Below are 26,597 nucleotides of genomic sequence, written 5' to 3'. Positions count from 1 at the left end.
AAACTTTGAGCTATTGGCATTGTAAATGACAATGCATTTTATTTATGTGTTTTGAAAACTTGCAAGCGCACTTTGTAGGTTTTCTGAACACATAAATAAAAGGCATTGTCATTTATAATGCCAATAGCTCAAACTGTCTCAAATGCGAGACCTATTGCAATGCAAATGCTTGTTTTTGGTAGGCACAGGGAGATTAAGTGATTTGCCCAGAAACACAGGATGCTGTTAGAAAATACAGCTGGGCTGGGTGTCCTTTCGTGAACACGTTCCTCGTGCTATTGGTTTACGGAGCTGAGACAGAAGTACCGTATTCACCTTGGTCTGGTTTACAGCCTCGCACAATGCCAAAGGGATGGCTGGTTTTGTTACTTTCCTTCGGGATATCACCCCACCCCTCACCTATCTCCAGTCTACAAGAAAGAACTAGAGAGGCCCCCAAAATAGATGAGAGCCAAGTGCTCCAGTGTTGACAAGTCAGAGATGCAGGCTGCAAAGACACAGCCCAGGGTGTACAGATATGCCCCAAAGCGCACCACGTCCTGGGGCTCCAGGATATGGTCCCCAAGTGTCCGGTCGTCGCTCTTCTTATGGTCAATGCCTTTGGAGAAATCATAGTGGGTGTTCACCAGGTTCCCAGCACCATGCACAGCGAGCACAGCAACAGCTCAGACCAGCAACACCAGAAAATGTAAACTGCCCTGAGATCGATACGCCAAAACACTGCCTAGTACTACAGGGATCAACGAGGCACTGAAACTCCAAGGTCAAAGTGCCAGCACGTATGATGCACACTTCTGCCTCCAGGCAGTGTGACCGTGACATGTCTTTTCAGTCTCAGGTGGCTGCGGATGATCTGAGATGCTAGACAGCTGTGCTGCCTCTCCGTTACAGTGCAGGTCCAGAACATGCTCGTTGTCACCGAGGACGCCGGTTTTATTCACACATTTCCCTGGTTTCATCATGGAAGCGTCAGTTACAAAAAAAATGAACGGCTCTGAAGAACGTACAGTAAGAAGACGAAGAGCAGAGCAATTGTTATTCCTTATGAATTTAGTGGACTTCAACTAGAATAGTACTATGACCACCTAACTGTTAGCTGAAACAGTAAGGAACCGTGAACATCATAAGAGGCTACGTTATGAAAATGCTACAAACCTGTTGCTTCTGTCTTCAGAGGGATGGTCGGAAATGATGGAAGTGCATGCCACACTGAAAAGTAACTCGAACTGCGTACAGAAATTGTCAATCGAGCCCAAGGAAGAGCAGATGGTGGAGTTACCCTCTGGCTATAGTTTTAGTTTCGGTTTCAGTTTTAAACAGGCTGTCGCCATAGCACGAATGAAAAAAAAGTGCTTACCGACTAATTGGATGGAGACAGTATAATGCCGCAAGTAAAAGATCCAGTCCTGATGGGCGGTCCCAAAAGGAGACAGGGTGGTAACAAGGAGGGACTAAGAAGCCTCATTATCAATCGGAAGCCAGCATTTACCATGGACGATGACGCCAGCCAATGAAAAATATGGGCGGGGCTTCCACACCACTTCTAAAACATACCCTAATACAGCATGCCTCGCAAAGCGAGCAGCGCATGCACTGCAACGCTAGGCTCGACCTAAAAAAGCACAGGAGATTCCACTATAAGGATAATAAGGCAGAGGTGAATCCGCCAGAAGAATAACAAGCATTGGCATAGCCAATAGGTCTCGCCTTTGGGACCTTATAAGTGTTTAGTTATCCAGCACAATATCCTTGGTGCAACAACATCAACTGTTGCATAGCTAAACACTTATAAGGTACCAAAGGTGAGACCTATTGGCTATGCCAATGCTTGTTATTTATGCTGTCGAGGTGCTTCCAGGCCCCTTATGCAGTCTGTGGATTATGGCGAGAAGCATTATCACACTTTTCTCCACAATATTTCAGCAACGCACTACAATTTTCATGATGATATAGAGAAAGCAAGAATATAATTAAGAAAAGGGCGCAGAAGTTTACATTCAGCTGATTTCCCAGGGCGCCTGCAGGCTCCCTCCACATAAATCTAATAATTTCTTTGAAGGACGGGGCTTAGATGTTAAAAAAAAAAAGAAATTGGGATAGACTGCTAGAATTCAATGACTAAAGCCCTAGAAAAGCGAAGTATTAGGAGCTGGTCAAAACATGTCAGGAAGTGGGAAGAAATACGAGGAGCCGGTAGAAGGAAATGGGCGTGTGACATAGTGGGATGGAGAGCGGGTGACAGTCATCACGGGAGCCTGATGAAGAACATCTGCAGGCATCTGGACGAGCGGCCAGGCCTGCAATAGCCGGAGAAGCCGCAAGGCTTGCAGTAGCTGCAGCCTGGTGGCCGCGCTGTTGCCATTGGCAGCAGCCCGGAGCGAGCAGCCAAAACCGTTGGAAATAGACCTGAGGTGCTGAAAGTTGACAGACCTGTGGAAGGGCTGGGTTTTACAGAGCAGCAATTGAAGAAGTGCCAGGAAATCAGTATGCTCACGTCAAAGAAAGCCAGCTCACCAAGACTGCCTTTCAGCTGCAACATTTTGCTGAAATACTTAGTGTGACAGCCTTTGCTCACGATTTTTAGGTCTCATGAAGTCATTTAAAAAAAAAAAATCCTCGCTAAAACTTTTCATATAGTCAACCTTAAACGAACAACGAAAACAGTAGCATTAGATGACCCCGTGTGATGTAGGTTCGCATTTCATTAATGATTTCCATAAAAGGTTGTTTTCTTTTAACATCCTTCTACCTGGATCAGTATTTAAATTATGGGAAATGATTGCCAGGTTAAAACAAGCAGGCGTGTGGTGCGCTTGCGCCACATTGAGCGATCTGTTTTCAATTATCGTGCCCGTGTCTGGGTACGATAATTGAAAACAGATGTGGGCCGTGCGGGTAACCGCAAGCAATAGGCCGTGGGCGGAGCAAAGGCGGGACATGCACCCACCTTTGCCCAATTGCGTGCTGTCTCTCTTACAAAGACGCACGAAAAGCCCAAGAGCCTGTAACGAAAGCTGACCACACGCACAAGCGTGTGGTGAGCTTTCTGAAGCCCCTCACATAAAGTCGAGCAGAGCAACGCATGCGCGCTGCGCTAGGCTCGACCTAAAAAGGCAGAGGTGATTCCACTGGAAGGATAGTAAGGCAGAGGTGATTCCACCGTAAGGATAATAAGGTAGAGAAGATTCCACAGGAAGGATGATAAAGTAGAGGTGATTCCACCGGAAGGATAAAAAGATAGAGGAGATTCTGCCCTAAGGATAAAAAGGCAGAGGTGATTCCACCAGAAGGATTATAAGGTAGAGAAGATTCCACAGGAAGGATGATAAAGTAGAGGTGATTCCACCATAAGGATGATAAGGCAGAGGAGATTCCACCATAAGGATAATAAGGCAGAGGACATACCACTGGGAGGATAATAAAGCAAAGGTGATTCCACCGGAAGGATAATAAAGCGAAGGTAATTCCATCAGAAGGATAATAAAGCAGAGGTGATTCCACTGGAACGATAATAAAGCGAAGGTGATTCCACCGGAAGGATAATAAAGCGAAGGTGATTCCACAGGAAGGATAATAAAGCGGAGGTGATTCCAACGTAGCGGTAATAAGTTAGATGTGATTCCACCAGGAGGATAATAAGGCAGAGGAGATACCGCCGGGAGGATAATAAAGCGGAGGTGGTGCCACCGGAAGGATAATAAGGCAAAGGTGATTCCACCGGGAGGATAATAAAGCGGAGGTGATTCCACCGTAAGGATAATAAAGTGAAGGTGATTCCACCGGAAGGATAATAAAGCAAAAGACGATTCCACCGGAAGGATAATAAAGCGGAGTTGATTCCACCGGAAGGATAATAAAGCAAAGGTGATTTTACCGGAAGGATAATAAAGCGGAGGTGATTCCGCTGGAAGGATAGTGAAGCGAAGGTGATTCCACTGGAAGGATAATAAAGCAGAGGTGATTCCACCAGAAGGATAGTAAGGCAGAAGTGATTCCACCGGAAGGATAATAAGGCAGAGGTGATTCCACTAAAAGGATTATAAGACAGAGGTGAGTCCACCGGAAGGATAATAAAGCGAAGGTGAATCCACCAGAAGGATAATAAAGCTAAGGTGATTCCACCGGGAGGATTATAAAGCAAAGATGATTCCACCGGAAGGATAATAAAGCGAAGGTGATTCAACCTGAAGGATAATAAAGCAAAGGTGATTCCATCGGAAGGATAATAAAGTGGAGGTAATTCCACCGGAAGGATAATAAAGCGAAGGTAACTTCATCGGAAGGATAACAAAGCGGAGGTGATTCCACCGGAAGGATAATAAGGCAGAAGTGATTCATCGAAAGGATAACAAGACAGAGGTGATTCCACTGAAAGGATAATAAAGAGAAGGTTATTCCAACATAACAGTAATAAGTTAGAGGTGATTTCACCCAAAGGATAATAAGGCAGGGGTGATTCCACCGGAAGGGGCAGATGTGATTACACCGGAAGAATAAAATGGCGGAGGAGATTCCACTTGTAGGATAATAAGGTACAGGTGATTCCACTGGAAGGATAATAAAGCGGAGCTTATTCCACCAGAAGGATAATAACTCAGAGTTGATTCCACCGGGAGGATAATGAAGCTTAGGTGATTCCACTGGAAGGATAATAAAGCAAAGGTGATTACACCGGAAGGATCATAAAGCGAAGGTGATTCCACCGGGAGGATAATAAAGCGGAGTTGATTCCACGGAAAGAATAATAAGGCAGAAGTGATTCCACCGGAAGGATAACAAGACAGAGGTGATTCCACTGAAAGGATAATACAGCGGAGGTGATTCCAACGTAATGGTAATAAGTTAGAGGTGATCCCACCCAAAGGATAATAAGGCAGAGGAGATACCTTTGAAAGGATAATAAGGCAGATGAGATACTACCTGGAGGATAATAAAGCGGAGGTGATTCCACCGAAAGGATAATAAAGCAAAGGTGATTCCACCGGAAGGGAAATAAAGCAAAGGTGATTTCACCGGAAGGATGATAAAGCAGAGTTGATTCCACCGTAAGGATAATGAAGCGAAGTTATTCCACCAGAAGGATAATAAAGCAGAGGTGATTCCACCGGAAGGATAGTAAGGCAGAAGTGATTCCACCGGAAGGATAACAAGGCAGAGGTGATTCCACTGAAAGGATTATAAGACAGAGGTGAGTCCACCAGAAGGATAATAAGGCAGATGTGATTCCACCGGAAGGGGCAGATGTGATTCCACCAAAAGAATAAAAAGGCAGAGGAGATTCCACCGGAAGGATAATAAAGCAAATGTTAATCCACCAGAGGGAGCAGATGTGATTCCACCGGAAGAATAAATAAAATGCCAGAGATTATTCCTCCGGAAGGATAAAATGGTAGAGGAGTTTCCATAGGGAGGATAATAAGGTAGAGGTGATTCCACCCAAAGGATAATAAGGCAGAGGTATTTACACCCTGAGGATATTAAGACTGAGGTGATTCCACCAGAATGATAAAAAGGATGATGCTATTCCACTGTAACGGTAATAAGGCAGGGGTGATTCCACCGGAAGGATAAAAAGGCAGATGTGATTCCACCCAAAGGATAGTAAAGCAGAGGTGATTCCACCAGAAGGATAATTAGGTAGAGGTGATTCCACTGGAAGGATTAAAAGGTAGTGGAGATTCCACCAGAAGGATATTAAGGCAGAGGAGATACTACCTGGAGGATAATAAAGCGGAGGTGATTCCACCGGAAGGATAATAAAGCAGAGGTGATTCCACCAGAAGGATAGTAAGGCAGAAGTGATTCCACCGGAAGGATAACAAGGCAGAGGTGATTCCACTGAAAGGATTATAAGACAGAGGTGATTCCACTGGAAGGATAATAAGGCAGATGTGATTCCACTGGAAGGGGCAGATGTGATTCCACCGAAAGAATAAAAAGGCAGAGGAGATTCCACCGGAAGGATAATAAGGCAAATGTTAATCCACCAGAGGGGGCAGATGTGATTCCACCGGAAGAATAAATAAAATGCCAGAGATTATTCCTCCGGAAGGATAAAATGGTAGAGGAGTTTACATAGGGAGCATAATAAGGTAGAGGTGATTCCACCCAAAGGATAAAAAGGCAGAGGTATTTACACCCTGAGGATACTAAGACTGAGGTGATTCCACCAGAATGATAAAAAGGATGATGCTATTCCACTGTAACGGTAACAAGGCAGGGGTGATTCCAACGGAAGGATAAAAAGGCAGAGGTGATTCCACCCAAAGGATAGTAAAGCAGAGGTGATTCCACCAGAAGGATAATTAGGTAGAGGTGATTCCACTGGAAGGATTAAAAGGTAGTGGAGATTCCACCAGAAGGATATTAAGGCAGAGGAGATACTACCTGGAGGATAATAAAGCGGAGGTGATTCCACCATTAGGATAATAAAGCAAAGGTGATTCCACCGGAAGGGAAATAAAGCAAAGGTGATTCCACCGTAAGGATAATGCTGCAAAGTTATTCCACCAGAAGGATAATAAAGCAGAGGTGATTCCACCGGAAGGATAGTAAGGCAGAAGTGATTGCACCGGAAGGATAACAAGGCAGAGGTGATTCCACTGAAAGGATTATAAAACAGAGGTGAGTCCACCGGAAGGATAATAAGGCAAAGGTTAATCCACCAGAGGAGGCAGATGTGATTCTACCGGAAGAATAAATAAAATGCCAGAGATTATTCCTCCGGAAGGATAAAATGGTAGAGGAGTTTCCATAGGGAGGATAATAAGGTAGAGGTGATTCCACCCAAAGGATAATAAGGCAGAGGCATTTACACCCTGAGGATACTAAGACTGAGGTGATTCCACCAGAATGATAAAAAGGATGAGGCTATTCCACTGTAACGGTAACAAGGCAGGGGTGATTCCACCGGAAGGATAAAAAGGCAGAGGTGATTCCACCCAAAGGATAGTAAAGCAGAGGTGATTCCACCAGAAGGATAAAAAGGCATAGGAGATTCCACCAAAAGGATAAAAAGGCATAGGAGATTCCACCGTGAGGATAATAAGACAGAGGTGATTACGCCATAAGGATAATAAGGCAAAGGAGATTACACCCGAAGGATAATAAGGCAGAGGTGTTCCACCAGAAGAATAATTAGGTAGAGATGATTCCACTGGAAGGATAAATGGCAGAGGAGATTCCACCAGAAGGATAATAGGGTAGAGGTGATTCCACCAGAAGGATAAAAAGGCATAGGTGATTCCACCAGAAGGATAAAAAGGAAGAGGTGATTCCGCCGGAAGGATAAAAAAGCAGAGGTGATTCCACCAGAAAGATAAAAAGGCAGAGAAGATTCCACCGGAAGGATAAAAAGGCAGAGGAGATTCTACTGTAAGGGTAATAGGGCAGAGGCGATTCCACCAGAAGGATAAAAAGGCATAGGTGATTCCACCAGAAGGATAAAAAGGAAGAGGTGATTCCGCCGGAAGGATAAAAAAGCAGAGGTGATTCCACCAGAAAGATAAAAAGGCAGAGAAGATTCCACCGGAAGGATAAAAAGGCAGAGGAGATTCTACTGTAAGGGTAATAATGCCCATGTGATTCCACTACAATAATAAGGAGTCGATTCCGCTGTGGTAAATAAAATTCCTTTACCTGGACTGAATTTGATACAGAAACATTATAAAATAGCTCAGTAAAATGAGAGGCAGAATCCGTGATATTAGAGGTTCGGAATGGGCTTTATTCCAGTGATCGATTATAATCGGATGCTCCAAGTTCCATCACCACGGGGGTTCAGGAAGTGAAGTACATACTTTATTGACAAGAAGTAACTTTTATAGTGCATACATTACAATGAAGCGAATGCAGTAGGCGTAACAATTGATAAGGAAAATGACGATTTGTCTGCGTAACCAGAAATGGGTGTAATAAAGAGTAAAAAGGAACATAATTGGTTATGATGTCATACATAGGTGGATCTATAAGATAATACTTGGCCTAGATGCGCGCGCAGCAGCATGACGTGTAATTGACGTGTAACTAGGGGGTGAAGGGGACTTGACATTTAGCTCTACATGTGGAGACAAAAAGTCTGGGGGGTCAAGTCAACCTAATCCCAAATCATATCTAACATCCTATGTTTAAAGAACTATGTTATCCAAGAAAGAAGGACTCTCGGACAGAATCTATTCTATACTGACTGTGCGTGCGTGTACAAGCGTCTAAGTGTCTACACTGAATGCGAGGGGGTAGGAATATTCCATGGTAACAGGGCTATGAATTACTTGCATGAGGACAGAGAAGCCGGGCCTTTTGCTCGGTAACTGGAAGAATGTTTACTTAAACTACTAGGCAGGAATGCATCGGCTGAGGGGGAAGCAGATAATTCGAAGGTGAAATACAGTACTTGGCAGAGAATAGGCTGATGTCAGGCTTCGTGAGCCGCGCAGAGAATGAGACAAAGTTCATGGTCACAGATGCAGGCTCAGACTGGAGCTTTCAGAGGCAGAAGGCAAGAGGAGTTTTGATGACAGAATCAGGGCCTACTTGCCTGGACTGTAAAATGGCCTAAGTGAACCATACAAAGCCGGTGGCCTTTCATATTTAGGAATGGAATATCCGTCCTGTTCATGGCGGATCTGACAGAAGACATGTTCACGATGGACGCACATGTATTTGCGTCTTCATAACTGGAACTGGAGGGAACATACATGTACTTGTGATATGCACATAGAACCGTTGGGGTCCAAGATAGGGGACATAACTGACCAGAAAAATCCATATTTCCACATTCCCTCCTTGTCCCCTACTTGCCCTTCAAGAGATATCAATCTTCATCAATCCATTGATCTGTTCATATAGCATCATTTGTTCTTCTTTCTTCTTCCGTGACGAATGAAATCTTGGTGGTGGAATACACGATGTGGCACACAGACCACAGATCGCTGGTCCACATTGTAGACATAGACAGCAACTGAATAGTAGGAGAAGGCCAATACCTAGGAAGGATAAAACTCTCCATCCCCAGGCTGATATCACATTCCAAAACCAACTGGGCCAAGTCCAAGTGCCTGGGTTCTGGTGTATCTGGCTTACAATCTTATGAAGGCGAGTGATGGCTTTATATACAGATGGCGAATTTTCTGGTATGAATACGCAGCAGCTTGATCCGATGACCCTACAAGCTCCGCCCCTATCAGCCAGGATGACGTCAAGGACAAGACGATTTTGAAGCACAACAATCCGCATAGCAGACTGCTCTTCTGTTAAATTGCCTAAGGCGGAAATAGTCTCATTCACTACTGCTTCAAGGGTTCTAGTTAATCTACGTATCAGCTTACTATTAGTAACGGTACCTATATAGGGAAAGATGCCTTTATTAAAATCTACATACTTGTCCCATGCTGTCTCAGTGTAATCGACAATGGGGAGATCTCTCCGCTCTCTGTTGTGTACTAAATGAATATTTCTGTAATAATCAGGAGGAGCTAGGAAAACAGGTGGCAAAAGGAATGCAATGTAGCAGGTACCATCCCAATCCAGAGGTAGACGCATATATGCAGTCTGACCACATACAAAGTAGGAATGGCGAGAAGCTCTAAATGAAGATTTGCCTTGATCACTGAATTCTACTGTAATAGTGCATTTACTATGGCCCATATGTATGGAACCAACCTTTCTTACACATAATTCACCCTTCGCTGGGAATACTGACATGGTGGGTAAGACTAGTTCAACTTCGGATACGACATTTAGAATCATGAGATTAGGTGTAAAATTACCTAATCCATATACTTCATTTTCTAGATCAGTTCCTGTTCTTTTGGGGCGACCCTCCTTGTCAGGGTAGCAGACCTTGAGTAAAACTAGGTTCAGGTTTCCCCATACCCAATGATCTTGGTAAACTGCTGTGTCTGAGTCTATGGAATTGATTAAACTGAACCATGCTCCACAGGAGCCATTATGTGTAAATGGATGTGGAAAGAAAGGCAGGACTCCTTCATAATTCTGATAGGGAGGGAGTCGGCCACACACCCAACAATTGGTGGCATTACTAGTCTGATGGGAATGATGTAACATACTAATGAAAGTGTTATTGCGCAGCGCAAGTCTATAAGACAATTCATGTGGAGGTAAGTCACTAAAAGAATGTTCATCAGTAACATTGTAAACATGTCTAGAAATAGGGTAATATATGTGCAACAATATACTTGCAGTAATTATTAAAAGACTCAAGAAAAACAAAATTAATAATGTCATTATGCAGTGGCTACGCAGTGATTTACAATACGCCTGTCGTTTCAACATTTTTCGGGTATTTTCTCTACTCAGGTCCAAGGGATACATGTCAGAGACAATTCAACCGCTTCACCTTGGAGAGGACTTAAACAATCAAATTGCTCGACTTGTTGGGCCTAAGCTTTAGTTTGTAGTTTTCAGAGTCATTCGGTTCAACAAAAGGAAGTTTTGTATCAGTCTGTGAGGGAGTGCAGGGCACAATGTCTATATCCGAAGATAGTCCATGAAATTTCTTGATATGACTTGAATGAATCCAGCCCTTGCGGCCCTCGATCTTCACGGCTGTCCTTGTGGTCAGCAGGACCAACTTGGGTGATTTCCACCTGGGCTCCAGCTGAGTCTTTCGGTCGAAATTCCTCACACAGACGAGATCCCCCGGAACTACGTCATGGGGTTTCACCTCAGTGTTGTCGGGAAAGGCTGCAGCTACCTGTGAACGACAAGATTGTAGTGCAGACATCAAGGAAGCCAAGTAATCTGTCAGCATATTACAGTCAACATCAGTTATTTTTCGTGGTACAGGCGTCCCCCACATATTTGGTGGTCTACCGAAGATCACTTCATACGGGGATAGCCCTGTTCGAGAGTGTGCTACCATTCTCATGTAAAAGAGTGCAACGGGTAACGCTACTACTCAGTCGACACCTTTTTCTCTGCATATTTTGGACATTCTGATTTTCAGTATCTGGTTATGTCTTTCTACGAGACCTGCTGCCTCGGGGTGTCGGACACAGTGGAATTTCCACTGATAACCTAACAGAAGTGAAACGTGTTTCATTAATTCGGATGAGAACGGCTGGCCGTTATCTGAGTGAACAACACGTGGTAAACCGTATCGTGGGAAGAATTCTCGAACCAACTGTTTGGCAGTAGTCGGGGCAGTGTAATCTGAAACCGGGTACGCCTCTGTCCAACGGGACAGAGCGCAGACAACTACGAGAACATATTTGAATCCTCGACATCGTTCCATCTGGATGTAATCCATCTGTAGGACTTCAAAAGGGTGATTAGGAGGATGAAATCCACCCTGTTCTACGGGAACACTTTTTCCTGGGTTAAACTGACAACAGATCATACAGGTACGGACTTTTTGTTTGGCTGCTGCTCGTAAATGTTTATTGAACCAAATGTGTTGAATGCTGTCTAGCATAGCTTTTTCTCCTAGATGTGCTGGACTATGTATAGTGTTAATTATAACTTGGACCATTGAATCAGGAAGGAACCATACAGACTTTTCCTTCATCATCCATCCTTGGTCCGTTTGAATCCCTCCTAATTCAGTCCATTTCTTTATTTCGTCTGGGGTAGCATGTGTCTGTATGTCAATCACGTCAAGAGTAGGATCTTTAACTGTCATACAATGTGTCGGTGTCGGGACTATTGTCTTTGTCATGTCGGGGGTTTGAGTTTGAGCAGTCTGTTTAGCTGTTCTGTCGGCTAGATCATTGCCTTGGGAAATGATATCAGTAACCTTCGTATGAGCCTTACATTTCATAATTGATATTGCAGTGGGTAGATGTATTGCATCTAATAAGGCATGAATGAGGGGTCCGTGCTGAATGTGGGCACCGTGGGAAGTTAAATAACCTCTCTCTCGCCACAGCACGCCGAAGTCATGTACAACTCCGAATGCATAACGTGAATCAGTGTATATGTTGACTTTTTTTTATTTGTGGCTTGAATACAGGCTTGTGTCAGAGCGATAAGCTCTGCGGCTTGAGCTGACAAAGTATTTATACGATTAGTTTCAATGACTTCAGTATCTGTTGTGACTGCGTAAGCAGCCACTAACTCTCCTGTACTTGTTCTCATACATGAACCATCTACATACAACGTCAGGTCTGGATCTGGCAATGGGACATCGGTTAAGTCTTGTCTGGGTTTCGTCGTGATTGTAATAACTTCAATACAGTCATGGGCTAGTGGGTCTGTTCCGATTACAGGTAAAAGTGTGGCAGGATTCAATGTGTTACAGCGTCTGATTTCTATATGTGGCTGAAACAATGTAAGTTCGTACCCTGTAAGTCGCGCTATAGTCAAGTGTTGTGTTTGTGTTCTATTTACAAGAACCTCTACTGCGTGTGGTACTTGAACTGTCAATGGATGTCCTAACACTATGGCATCGCTTTGTCTGATTGCTAAAGCTGTCGCTGCTACTGATTTCAGGCATGCAGGCAAAGCCTGAGCTACGGGATCTAATGTACTAGAAAAATAAGCACATGGTTTGTGTGCTCCTGCTTGTTCCTGTGTGAGTACTGACAAGGCAGTACCTTCGCGTTCTGTAACAAAGAGTGTAAACTGTTTTCTGTAACATGGCGTTGCTAAAACAGGTGCTTGACATAAAGCTTTCTTTAGGCTTTCAAAAGCTTGTGTATGTTCCTGAGTCCAAGGGAGAACAGTCGATGTGGCTGCCTCCTGTGTGGTTAACTGAATGAGTGGTTTTGCTAGAAATGCATACTGAGGGATCCACTGCCTACAATATGACGTGAGGCCTATGAAAGCCCGTACTTCCTTTTGTGTCTTGGGTATTGACATGTTAGCTATTAACTGAATGCGGTCGGGTGTAAGCTGCCTTCCCTCCTTGGACAGCGAGTGTCCAAGATAAACAACTCGCTGGACACAGAATTGCAGCTTAGAAGGGGACACCTTGTGCCCCTTTTCGGCTAGAAATTGTAAAACTGTCAGTGATGCTTTTTCACATTCCGGTTCGCTTCTCGCGGTGATCAGCAGATCATCGACGTATTGAAGCAGAGCAGTGTTAACTGGCATGTGGATACTGTCTAGTTCTCGTTTCAGTGCTTGGCTATAGATGCTGGGGCTTTCTGTAAATCCTTGAGGTGCGCGTGAGAATTTGAAGCTACGCCCATTTAAACTAAATCCGAACAAATATTGGCTTTCCGGATCTATTGGGACGCTGAAAAAGGCATTCTTGAGATCAATTACAGTAAAGAATGTTGCTTCGGAATCAATAGCTGTCAGTAATGATGAGATATCTGGGACCACAGGAAATTGTGGCACAATGCATTTGTTTAACTCGCGCAGATCAATAACCAATCGATATACTGGCGGGGCCGTAGGATCTGTTCGTTTAAGAATCGGAATTATCGGTGAATTACATACATTGGAGTCTGTTTCCACAACTACTCCTTGGGCAATAAGCTTGTCAATGATTTGTAGTAAAGCCACTACAGCATCTGGTGGTAACTTGTATTGTCGCATTCGTGGTAGCACCACTCCTGCCTTTAATGTGACTCGATATGGTGTAATATTCATGCAACCAACATCAGTAGGGCCTTGTGCCCATAGACGTGTAGGTAAAGTCTGCAGTCGGAGATCCATGTCTCTAGACACATAGTGACCTTTAAAATCACGTAAAAACAACCTTACACCTTCCGGAGAACAACATATTATGGCTCCTAGAGCTTTCAGGGTTTTAATTCCTAACAGATTTTCTGGACATGATTTAGTAAGCAATAAATCTGTAGTTCGGGTCAGAGGTCCTATCGTAAGTGGAAGAGGCTGTGATACTTCATTAACAATAGGTTTTCCTGAAAAACCAAGGGAAATATTCTGAGAGCCTGAGAGGGGTGCCCCTGGAACTTCACTACGTTTTATAGTTGTTCGACTTGCTCCTGTATCGAGTAAAAATTTCCTATCTTGGCCTAATAATTCACTATGTACATAAGGTCCTTCTTGATCTACAGGGATCTCGATAAGGGGTAAGTCAACTTCCCTCTCTAGGCTAGTTCATGCGTAACGCTGATACTCAGGATATTCATACTGTGCGGTCTGATACATTTGTCGTGTTGTTGTCTGTGTGGCAGCAACAGGCAGCGGTGGTGCAGCTGGCACAAACTGTATTGGCTGTTGCGCGGCTGGCATGGCCTGTGCATGCTGCGGAGCTCCTTGTTCATTCTGCTCTTGTCTAAATGGCCGTGATCTTTCTTGTGTTTTACCTATGGCGATATTATGTTTTAAAACTGGACAATCGTGTACATAATGACCTGGCTTTTTACAATAATTGCATGTCCCTTTTACAGGTCCTGCTGAATCGGAATGTGTCATACCCTTTTTATGTCCTTCAGCTGGAACAGTCTGGGAAACTAGCATTTTCATTTTCGTGTCTTTCATGCGTCTGTGTTCATGTTCTTGTTCTTCTCTAATTCTATTGTGATGGTACTGTAACATTTGTAACATTTGTGATGGAGTGTTACCTTGCCAGGTACTCTCGAATTTTAATACTCTATTCTTTACTGGGGGCAGGGCATTTTCCACTAATTTTGTTACAAACAGATGTGGGTATGATTCGCTACTTGCTTTTATGCCACTATTTATACCAAAACATTTTTCAAATCGGGCATAGTAATCACTAGTGTCTTCATCTTGCTTTTGCTTACAGGCTGAAATCGTTCCCCAATCTTCCTTTTTCGTAGTTAACAAACGTGGCAGTACCTGTACTAATAAACCTGGTAATGCTTTAGTTTTATCCCCAAGTCCTGCTCCTGCAGTTCGGGCCTTTTCTTCCGCTTCTAACACTGACCATTCTATCTTTTGGTCTCCTACCTCCCACTCTTTTTCCTTGAGTTTCTCATAAATACCAGCAGGCATCAATACCTTTAATATTGTCATAATGTCGGGATAGGTGTACTCCCCCATGAGTAACATGTCTTTAATTTCCCGGTGAAAACCCGCTGGATCTTTGTCATGACTGGGTACCACTTTCTTCATTTGTAACAATTCTATTTTTGATATGGGCGTATATACAAATACGCGCCTAAACTCGTTGTCCTCACCTTTTATTGGGTGCACTTCTCGTAAGGGATTCTGTCTATCCATGTGATACGTTGTTCTTTCCTTGACGGGCAATGAAACATGCTCTGAGCATACAAAAAGAATATACTGCTTTCTTGATTCTAGAATTTCTTTAATTAATTTAGTACCTGGACCTCTCCATTTATTCATAAGCAATTCAGTCAATATGTCAGGTAAGGGACCAGGGTCCGAATGCTGACTCCGATATAGTATAATGAGTTGTTGAATCATATAGATCCCAGCTAACCTCTGTTCATCTGGGGTGAGATTCAAAAATGTGCGTACTACTGTATCATCATTATATTTTCCGGGACTGTCCACCCAATGGACAGCTGCCCTGGCTAAATCTTGTTCGTCCATAGAATCGAGAAAATGATAACCCCTTCGTCCTCGGAGTAGCTTGTCGGCGGTTTGAAACGAATGCTCGTTAGACCTTATATTAATTATAGGTATTTGGAAATTCCTGTTATTATCTGGACATATCGGACGTATTGAGTCAGTATGACATCTAGTCTGATTCCTATTACAAGATCTTCCTCTACCTACATAGGCTATGGTGTCCGACTGTCCTGCGGGCAGTCCTGACCCTTCTTCCTCGCTTTGTTCGAACTCGTCTGCCTCTAATCTTTCTTCGTGTAGGCGTTCTATTTCTTTACGGATCTTTCGGCACATGGCTATTATACAATTTTTCTTGTCATGCCTCCCTTCTGATATATTCTGGCTCCATCTTGTAAGAATTTGCATTGCTTCCGGGTCTACCCCCGGTCGGTCTACATTTCTGATCACACAGTTTATGAGGAAACGTAACAGTTCCCCCTGTATCTCTACTTTCTGGTATTCCATAGCTCTGTTAATGCATTCTGGATCTCGCCCTGTTTGGACAAAATGATATATATTATCTAGATGCGCAGTCATTCCTGGTAATTTCCCTAAATACACCGCGGCTCGTCTGATACGCAATGATGCCAGGGTCATTTCGTCCTCTTTACCGGGCACCGGGTCATATCTACAATCTATAAGAAGTTCCTTGAGCGCACGGGTACCTACGAGTTTGGGTGTACGTGAATGCGCTGATTCTTGAAAAGTAAGTTTATTTATTCTAGGTGGCGTAGAAAAAATATTGGTAGCACCTCCCGTGGCCCCATCTGGGGTGTCGGGTGTGAAGGGATTCGTCGAACGTGACACAGCAACTATAGGTGTGGACACAGCTATAGAAGTACCTGTAGGAACAGATGCAGAAACGGATGTGCTTGCCGGAACTTGTGACTCGATTTGTTGCTGTAGGGATACGGGTGCTGGATCTTGGCGTGAGACCTCCCTGGTATGCGGTCTATGCGGGTCGGAATTAGCATACTCGGGAGCTGCGTCATCTAAATATGAGGAAAGAAAAACATCTTCTGCGGTTCTAGGATGCCCCTTAGGATGTACCTTGATTGGGAATAATGGGGGTGGCAAGTCTTTCGGTATCTCCGGAGTAGCCTTAGGTAATCCTTCGGCCAGAAGGGGATACATACCATTCATAAGGGCATTTCTTTGTCTGTCCACTTGTTCTGATTTCACTCGGATACCTTCCTCAATTAATAGATTCTCTCGAACTTTATTTGAACTCTCTTTACTCTTCTCTTCCTGTCTACGTGCTTTTTCTGTGCGTCTATGAGATTCTTTACGCCATAACTCAACGGCGTCTTTCTGTGACTGTCTGACTTTCCTTTTCCATAACTCTTCCTCGACTTTCATGATGCACTCTGCATCCCAGGTCCCCGCTGCGGGCCACCTCTGACTTTCTGGTAATCCCTTGGTGTAGTCTACCCATAAATCAAGAAATAATATAGCGTCTAAGCCATGTTTGTGATACATGAAGTGCCCTGGAGTGTCCCTAGGAGGAATAGGGACGGCTTCTTCGAGTACCCCTTTTCTAGTAGTGATCTGTCTTAATTTCGAAAAGAGCGGCATATTGACAACTGATCTGACACTTAATCTTGAACACACTTAATACGAAAGTACAATAATGAACAACCATTCATACCACAATATGCAGGACGTTTTAACACATTAAACATTAAACATTAAACCTTTAACTGAAACAACAATGATGATCGTCTGCATAACTAATCACCAAGCTTAATTTTTGACAATAATTAGATACTTCGGAATACTTGATATACTGCTAAACAGTACAGATACACTGCTAAAACAGTGCAGACCGGATTTGTGTACCCAAACCCGTCTTGACCGGCACAACCTATGTGCACGTCAGAAATGCCTCCCCAGTAATGGTACTCACCGGGTAGCTTCGGAAACGGAAGGCCTCGGTAACTTGAACTTGAACCGGACTGGACTCGACTCGTCTCATCGGAAACTGGGCTTGACTTCGAACTGGTGGGTCTCTGTATACCTCGGATCTTGCTCTCTCAGCTAGGCTCTGGTCGGGATACTTCGCACTTCTCACCGCCTCGTCTGGGTGTTGATCGCAGTCTCAGTCGCCCCCGCTTGGCCGGAGGGAGATACAGGAAATCCTGCTGGTACGCGTTATTGTCCGTCCAGCTGTGGCAGGAGACCGGGCCTGCAACTCACCGCCGGCGCGTGAGATGAGAAAGTGTCCCTGTTCGGGCGCCATCATGTGGTAAATAAAATTCCTTTACCTGGACTGAATTTGATACAGAAACATTATAAAATAGCTCAGTAAAATGAGAGGCAGAATCCGTGATATTAGAGGTTCGGAATGGGCTTTATTCCAGTGATCGATTATAATCGGATGCTCCAAGTTCCATCACCACGGGGGTTCAGGAAGTGAAGTACATACTTTATTGACAAGAAGTAACTTTTATAGTGCATACATTACAATGAAGCGAATGCAGTAGGCGTAACAATTGATAAGGAAAATGACGATTTGTCTGCGTAACCAGAAATGGGTGTAATAAAGAGTAAAAAGGAACATAATTGGTTATGATGTCATACATAGGTGGATCTATAAGATAATACTTGGCCTAGATGCGCGCGCAGCAGCATGACGTGTAATTGACGTGTAACTAGGGGGTGAAGGGGACTTGACATTTAGCTCTACATGTGGAGACAAAAAGTCTGGGGGGTCAAGTCAACCTAATCCCAAATCATATCTAACATCCTATGTTTAAAGAACTATGTTATCCAAGAAAGAAGGACTCTCGGACAGAATCTATTCTATACTGACTGTGCGTGCGTGTACAAGCGTCTAAGTGTCTACACTGAATGCGAGGGGGTAGGAATATTCCATGGTAACAGGGCTATGAATTACTTGCATGAGGACAGAGAAGCCGGGCCTTTTGCTCGGTAACTGGAAGAATGTTTACTTAAACTACTAGGCAGGAATGCATCGGCTGAGGGGGAAGCAGATAATTCGAAGGTGAAATACAGTACTTGGCAGAGAATAGGCTGATGTCAGGCTTCGTGAGCCGCGCAGAGAATGAGACAAAGTTCATGGTCACAGATGCAGGCTCAGACTGGAGCTTTCAGAGGCAGAAGGCAAGAGGAGTTTTGATGACAGAATCAGGGCCTACTTGCCTGGACTGTAAAATGGCCTAAGTGAACCATACAAAGCCGGTGGCCTTTCATATTTAGGAATGGAATATCCGTCCTGTTCATGGCGGATCTGACAGAAGACATGTTCACGATGGACGCACATGTATTTGCGTCTTCATAACTGGAACTGGAGGGAACATACATGTACTTGTGATATGCACATAGAACCGTTGGGGTCCAAGATAGGGGACATAACTGACCAGAAAAATCCATATTTCCACACCGCCATGAGGCTAATAAGGCAGAGGTGATTCCATCAGAAGGATAATAAGGCAGAGGTGATTATGCTATAAGGATAAAAAGGCAGAGGTGATTCCAACAAAAGGATAAAAGGGCGGAGGCGATTCCACCGGAAGGATAAAAAGGCATAGGTGATTCCAGCAGAAGGATAAAAAGGCAGAGGTGATTCCGCCGGAAGGATAAAAAACGCAGAGGTGATTCCACCAGAAAGATTAAAAGGCAGAGGTGAGTCCGCTGGAAGGATAATAAGGCAAAGGTGATTCCACCGGAAGGATAAAAAGGCAGAGGAGATTCTACTGCAAGGGTAATAAGGCCCATGTGATTCCACTACAAGAATAATAAGGCAGAGGCGATTCCACCACGAGGCTAATAAGGCAGAGGCGATTCCACCGGAAGGATAAAAAGGCAGAGGAGATTCTGTCCTAAGGATAAAAAGGCAGAAGTGATTCCATCAGAAGGATAATAAGGCAGCGGTGATTCCAACAAAAGGATAAAAAGGCAGAGGCGATTCCACCAGAAGGATAAAAAGGCATAGGTGATTCCACCAGAAGGATAAAAAGGAAGAGGTGATTCCGCCGGAAGGATAAAAAAGCAGAGGTGATTCCACCAGAAAGATAAAAAGGCAGAGAAGATTCCACCGGAAGGATAAAAAGGCAGAGGTGATTCTAATGTAAGGGTAATAATGCCCATGTGATTCCACTACAATAATAAGGCAGAGTCGATTCCGCCATGAGGCTCATAAGGCAGAGGTGATTCCACCGGAATGATAAAAAGATAGAGGAGATTCTGCCCTAAGGATAAAAAGGCAGAGGTGATTCCACCAGAAGGATTATAAGGTAGAGAAGATTCCACAGGAAGGATGATAAAGTAGAGGTGATTGCACAAGAAGGATAAAAAGGCAGAGGTGATTCCATCAGAAGGATAATAAGGCAGAGGTGATTATGCTATAAGGATAATAAGGCAGAGGTGATCGCAACAAAAGGATAAAAGGGCAGAGGCGATTCCACCGGAAGGTTAAAAAGGCAGAGGTGATTCTGCCAGAAGGATAAAAAGGCAGAGAAGATTCCACCGGAAGGATAACAAGGCAGAGGCGATTCCAAGGAAAGGATAAAAAGGCAGACGTGATTCCACAAGAAGGATAATAAGGCTAAGGTGCTTCCGTTGTAAGGTTAAGACGGAGGCGATTTTGCCAGAGGAGAATCTTCCAACAGTGGATAGTCTGTTACCACCAGGCACCTTTTATCTGGTTGTGGAAGCAGGAAGTTGCCTTCATAAAATGTCAGGTGTCTTAGTGTGAACGCCCCCATGGGGCTGGCGCTATTGACAGTTACACAACTCAATACCAGTCCTAACTCAGAGGGATGAAATGGTGAGTGGATGACCCAGGATTCGATCCTGTGACCACGACGTCAAACAGATCCCAGCAGTGGTTGCGTCAGATCACTGAGCCACTATATAGGGCTGATTGTGTGAAATAGTACAAAGGTGGTTGGTGATGTCTGAAATCTGTGAACAGTAGCAGTGTATTGCGGTTATCAGAGGAGAGGTTTGTGTTGTTTCCCCTGGGATTTGATGTGAGCACAATCTTCTAGGGCCTCCCTTGGGCGAGTTAAGGATGGTGATTGCATTAGCGAGACACAGTTCATTTAGCTGTGAAACATTATGCCAGGTTAATGTTAGGGCGTGTGACCTATTGTCATCAAAGTGACTTTTTGCACACTGTAAAAGACCCTGTCGCTGCTGCGCAGAGACTGTAAGAGACCCTGGGCCATATGTAGGTAAATTACATTTACCGATTCTTAAATACCGAATTTTACCGATTCGGTATTTATGAATCGGTAAATGTAATGTAGGTAAATTATTACCGATTCGGTAAATATCGGTATTTAAGAATCGGTATTTACCGAATCGGTAATGGCAACTGGCTTCCCATTCATTCATATGGGCCTGGAGGCCCATAGGAACGAATGGGAAGCCAGTTACCATTACTGATTCGGTAAATACCGAATCGGTAATGGAGGAGGCAGTATCATGGGTGGCAGGGTGTCACATTGACACCCTGTTGCACCCCTGATTCGTCCATGTGTGCACATGTGGCGCACATACATGCCCTAAGGGCATGTATGTCTGCCACATGGCACACTTCAAATTGCACAATAATGCATTTTTACTGGTATTCGTCATTTACCATCAACTTTTAGTTGGTGGTAAATAACGAATCCACACACCAACGAGACACTCCCCCTACATATCATTTCAGGATTCGGTATTTACCGATTCGGTAATTTTACCGATCCGGTAAATTCCCGAATCCTGAAATATGCCCCCTACATAGCAAAAACCTAAATACCGGTCGGTAAAGGGATATTTACCGAAAATCGGCTGTTACCGACCGGTATTTGGCTTCCTACATATGGCCCCCTGTCGTGACTGCACAGTGACTTTGTACACACTGTAAGAGACTCTGTTGCGGTTGCGCAGTGACTTTTTACACCCTGTAGGAGACCATGTCGCAGCTGCGCAGTGACTGTAAGAGACCCTGTTGTGACTGCACAGGGACTTTGTACACACTGTAATGAGACTCTGTTGCAGTTGCGCAGTGACTTTTCACACACTGTAAGAGACCCTGTTGTGGCTGCACAGTGACTTTGTACACACTGGAATGAGACTCCGTTGCGGTTGCGCAGTGACTTTTCGCACACTGTGAGAGACCCTGCTGTGGCTGCAGTGACTTTGTACACACTGTAAGAGACTCTGTTGTGGCTGCACAGTGACATTTTACACACTGTAAGAGACCCTGTCGCGGCTGCGCAGTGACTGTAAGAGACCCTGTCGCGGGTGTGCAGTGACTGTAAGACACTGTCGCGGCTGCACAGTGACTGTAAGAGACCCTGTTGCTGCTGCACATGTAAGAGACCCTGTCGCGGCTGCGCAGTGACTGTAAGAGACCCTGTCGCGGCTGTGCAGTGACTGTAAGACACTGTCGCGGCTGCACAGTGACTGTAAGAGACCCTGTTGCTGCTGCGCATGTAAGAGACCCTGTTGCGGCTGTGCAGTGACTGTAAGAGACCCTGTCATGGCTGTGCAGAGACTGTAAGACACTATCATGGCTGCACTTGTAAGAGACCCTGTCGCGGCTGCACAGTGACTGTAAGAGACCTTGTCGCGGCTGCGCATGTAAGAGACCCTGTAGCGGCTGCGCAGTGACTGTAAGACACTGTAGTGGCTGCACATGTAAGAGACCCTGTCGCGGCTGCACAGTGACTGTAAGAGACCCTGTCGCGGCTGCGCATGTAAGAGACCCTGTCGCGGCTGCGCAGTGACTGTAAGAGACCCTGTCGCGGCTGTGCAGTGACTGTAAGACACTGTCGCGGCTGCACAGTGACTGTAAGAGACCCTGTTGCTGCTGCGCATGTAAGAGACCCTGTTGCGGCTGTGCAGTGACTGTAAGAGACCCTGTCATGGCTGTGCAGAGACTGTAAGACACTATCGTGGCTGCACTTGTAAGAGACCCTGTCGCGGCTGCACAGTGACTGTAAGAGACCTTGTCGCGGCTGCGCATGTAAGAGACCCTGTAGCGGCTGCGCAGTGACTGTAAGACACTGTAGTGGCTGCACATGTAAGAGACCCTGTCGCGGCTGCACAGTGACTGTAAGAGACCCTGTCGCGGCTGCGCATGTAAGAGACCCTGTCGCGGCTGCGCAGTGACTGTAAAAGACCCTGTCGTGGCTGTGCAGTGACTGTAAGACACTGTCGTGGCTGCGCATGTAAGAGACCCTGTAGCGGCTGCACAGTGACTGCAAGAGACCCTGTCACGGCTGTGCATGTCAGAGACCCTGTCGTGGCTGCGCAGTGACTGTAAGAGACCCTGTCGCGGCTGCGCAGTGACTGTAAGACACCCTGTCATGGCTGCGCATGTAAGAGACCCTGTCACGGCTGCGCAGTGACTGTAAGAGACCCTGTTGCGGCTGCGCAGTGACTGTAAGACACCCTGTCGCGGCTGCGCATGTAAGAGACCCTGTCACGGCTGCGCAGTGACTGTAAGAGACCCTGTCGCGGCTGTGCAGTGACTGTAAGACACCCTGTCGTGGCTGCGCATGTAAGAGACCCTGTCACGGCTGCGCAGTGACTGTAAGACACCCTGTCGCGGCTGTGCATGTAAGAGGCCCTGTCACGGCTGCGCAGTGACTGTAAGAGACCCTCTCGCGGCTGCGCAGTGACTGTAAGACACCCTGTCGCGGCTGCGCATGTGAGAGACCCTGTCACGGCTGCGCAGTGACTGTAAGAGACCCTGTCGCAGCTGCGCAGTGACTGTAAGACACCCTGTCGCGGCTGCGCAGTGACTGTAAGAGACCCTGTCGCAGTTATACATTGACTTTTCACGTACTGTAAGAGACCCTGCACTGGTTGTACAGTTTTGATGCATTTTTGGTGTAAATGTTTCCATGTTCCTGATGCAGGAGTGCAGGGCTGAGTTTACCTTCCCCAAATACTCACTCTGTGATCTTGTGCCCACTGTCTATTTGTTATTGCGCCTCGGTTTCTCCAAGCACTCAAAATCTGCTTACTAGGCACTACACAAGTGTATCTGATAAACCACGATGCAGTTTCAGTTAATGGGTTGGTTTTTTGTCTACTCTCGTGGTAAGTCATTGAAAGCCGCTCCAAACTACCTACAAATGCGCCTCTCCTTCATGTCAGGCCACATACTGTCCACATCTGTTTCTTGTACTAGCACACTGCTCGTCTGGCCCACGCGTGGGCCAACCCGGCCCTGGAGGGCAGAGGGCCGGGCCGCGCCTGGCTCTACAAGTGGCCGGAGGGGAAGGTGCTCCGTCCTGGGGCACCAAACATGGTCAAATAAGGCCGAGGAATTCATCTGAGGCTGTGATGAGCAGCCGAGGCTGGGCTAAAAGCCCAGGAAAGAACTGGGGCGGGGCGAAAGGATACAGAACTCTGCAAAGGCCAGTGCGGAAGGATACAGAACCCTTCAATGCCACTCACAAGAGGTGCGTGGAGCTACAGGAGGGCGGACCCTCAGGCACAAATATAGACAGAGACGGAGCCGGTCTGACTCATAGTCAAAATATAACAGGAGCCAGACAGAGCGATAGGCACCGTTGAGAGGGACCGAGGCGGACTGTCCTGTAGGAAATATATTGACAGAGGCAGAACTGACACAGAGGCAAGATGGAGGGGCACACTGATGTAAACCGACCCGCACGAAAAAACAGAGACAGAAGAGACTCGTATACAAAACACAGAGACAGTGGACGAGTGACTCAAATGCAAAAACAGAAAGAGACAGCAGGGGATTGACCGATTGGCACAAATATAGGAAGAGACAAAGGCAGAATTTCCAACAGCCAAAATATGGATAGAGACAAAGGAAAAAAATATGGGGTCAAATATGGAGGGACCCACAAGCAAAAGGCAGATAGAGACAGAGGCCAACTGAAGCATAGGCAGAAAATAAAGCTAAGCTGGAGAGCTCCATAGGTAAAATAAAAATAGAAGCTCAGGTGGGTTGAACCATAGGCAAACTATAGAACGTGGCAGACGCAAACAAACGCATAGGGAAAAAATATAAAGAGGCCGAGGTGAAATATAGGTAGGGACAGAGGCAGACTGGCCATAGGCACGATTGTAGGACTGAATATCAACAGCGACAATATCTTGGTATACTAATATCGACGACAGAATACGGAGGGACAACATATCGAAAGGCGAGTGCATGTAGGGAAGTATTGATTTTCTATTCCTAACTCCACATCTACAAACTTTTAAGATATATGTACCACATAGGTGCATCTATATGAAGTTAAGTATAGAAAATCTTACCTGTTACCATATTTTGCCCTCGATAATCCGTCCCATCGAAATTGTTGATTCCATATTCAGAGGGGACCCATAGGTACAAATACATAAAGAGACCGAGGCGGACGGGCCTGTAGGAAAAACCATTTGTTGATGGTTCTGCTGCTGGCACTAAGGAAAGAAACAAGGTGGGAAAGCATCTCTTCTGGTCTCTCTGCAGGAGGCGTACAAGGGTATTTTTATCACTAACAATCACAGAGAAGTGGGCAAATCTTCCAATTCGCATGGACCACAAAGCACCAGGGGGCATATCAACAAGGGCTTTATCTCTGCTTTTTTGGCTTTAAAAGCCAAAAAATCAGAGATAAAACTAGCACCCTATCAACAACAGGGTGCTAACACGCAAATTTGCATGTTAGCACCCTTTTACTCTTCGCTTCCCCTTGCATCTCTAATGAGATGCAAAGGGGGCGTTCCAGAGTAAAATAATAGGAGATATGTCGCTAAGCGACATTTCTCCTATTATCAAGAATGTCGCTAACCCTGTTAGAGACAAAAAAAGCAGCGCTAACCGCGGTTAACGCTGCTTTTTTACGTCTGCTAATTTTCAGACTTAGCCATGATATCCTATGGAAGGAGGATATCATGGCTAAGTTTGCCTGTCCCTATCAACAAGGTAACGTGTGATTATCGCTGGGTTTCCAGCGATAATCTCACGTTAGCCTGTTAGCGTGTAGATTTTTATCGCTATTGAGATAAGCGTTGCTAATAGCACGCTATCTCAGCGATAAAAATTCACACTAGCCGGCGATAATTATCCTCACGCTAAGAGCGCTGAGCGATAATTATCGCCGGTTGTTGTTGATATGCCCCCAGGAGAGTACCAGGAGGCTTTTCAATTCCGCCTATAATCAATCAAACTGGATGTATAAAGTGCTGTTAATCACCCACAAGGGTCTCCTGGCACTGAGAGCCATACTGCTCGAGTAGGATCAGTTGAGCTTACAGGGGTTGGTACGCAGGTCATCGGAGCCATGGCTTCCAGCCATGGAAGACGTGGCCGAGCAGCAGAGAGGACTCGTTCACATGCAGCTCACGATGAGGCTGCGATCAATTCAGGATCCATTGAGCAGGAGGCTCCAGGAGAAGCCAACAAAATATCAGATCGGGGAGAGGAGAACCCAGCCACCACAAAGGTCTGCCGGATAGGAGGGCCCCTGCAGGTGGGGCAGCTGTGCATTCCTGCGCCACCTCCAAGCAAGTGCCAAGCCAAAGGTGAGCGGCGTTGAAAGTGCAGCAAGTGTAACCACTTTGCAAGAGTCTGCCAGACCAGAGAGAACAACAAAGCCTGCGCTCGCGGGGACATCAATACCCTGAGGAGGACATTAAGAGGATTCATCTGATGAGGAAGGTACAAGTAATAGCAACCATATGTAGACTGAAAGAGACCACACGGCTCACCCGAAATGCCAAGTGGTAATGCAGGGTTTGGTGAGCACTGCCCTCATAGACAAGGATGACACTGTCAAAGGGATGGCCCTCACTCAACCTCAGAAGCCCAAAGTCAGCCTGGTGATGAATAGGACCAGACCCGGCATATTTCAATACAAGGGAGTGGAAGTGGTCCTGCTAAGAGGATGCCTCCAGGGCTCTATATAACAGGGCCCCCTCCAGGTTCTGGGACAGAACTCACCTACTCAATGGAGGAAGACCGCCCCCTGGTCCTGTTTGACGCCATAAGGCTCTATGTGACATCAACGACCCTGTTTGACAAGACGGCTAATATACTCTGGAGCAACTACCTGATCAGTGAACATGGCTTATTTCGAGCCCAAGGCCAAATACTGTGGTGATCTATCCAAAGCCTCACCACGATCACCGAGCCA

The 26,597-nt window shown here is 45.5% G+C and overlaps 1 protein-coding gene and 1 pseudogene across 2 annotated transcripts in view; both read right to left on the bottom strand.

The window, feature by feature from the left end:
* LOC146783278 (somatomedin-B and thrombospondin type-1 domain-containing protein-like) overlaps positions 1 to 26,597 on the bottom strand; it is a 404,714-nt gene that overhangs the window by 273,913 nt on the left and 104,204 nt on the right. The gene's annotated exons all lie outside the window — the stretch shown is intronic.
* On the bottom strand, positions 396 to 25,747 carry LOC146783279 (ubiA prenyltransferase domain-containing protein 1 pseudogene; annotated as a pseudogene).

This window comes from Triturus cristatus, chromosome 11, assembly GCF_964204655.1.
Source record: "Triturus cristatus chromosome 11, aTriCri1.1, whole genome shotgun sequence".
Lineage (NCBI taxonomy): Eukaryota > Metazoa > Chordata > Amphibia > Caudata > Salamandridae > Triturus > Triturus cristatus.
This window is presented reverse-complemented; position numbering and strand designations above follow the sequence as displayed.